Source organism: Corvus brachyrhynchos, unplaced genomic scaffold (genome assembly GCF_000691975.1).
Source record: "Corvus brachyrhynchos isolate BGI_N302 unplaced genomic scaffold, ASM69197v1 scaffold281, whole genome shotgun sequence".
Classification (NCBI taxonomy): Eukaryota; Metazoa; Chordata; class Aves; order Passeriformes; family Corvidae; genus Corvus; species Corvus brachyrhynchos.
In genome coordinates, this window is record NW_008236509.1 from 3847659 (window position 1) to 3847868 (window position 210).

Genomic DNA, 210 nt, shown 5'->3' on the forward strand with positions numbered 1-210 from the left:
GTAGGAGCTTATTTGGGGTCTCCATGCATCTTTACAAAGATGAAATGGTGATGTGGAGTAAGTAAATTACTACCAAGTGAGAAATAAAAGACTTGGAGGGATATTATTGATGTACTTTGCTACTTCAGGAGAAATGTATTTGGTCAGCTTCCAGGCAAGCAGTGTCTTTGCTGTAGTGTGGTTTGTGGTTTATGGACAAATGAAAATATA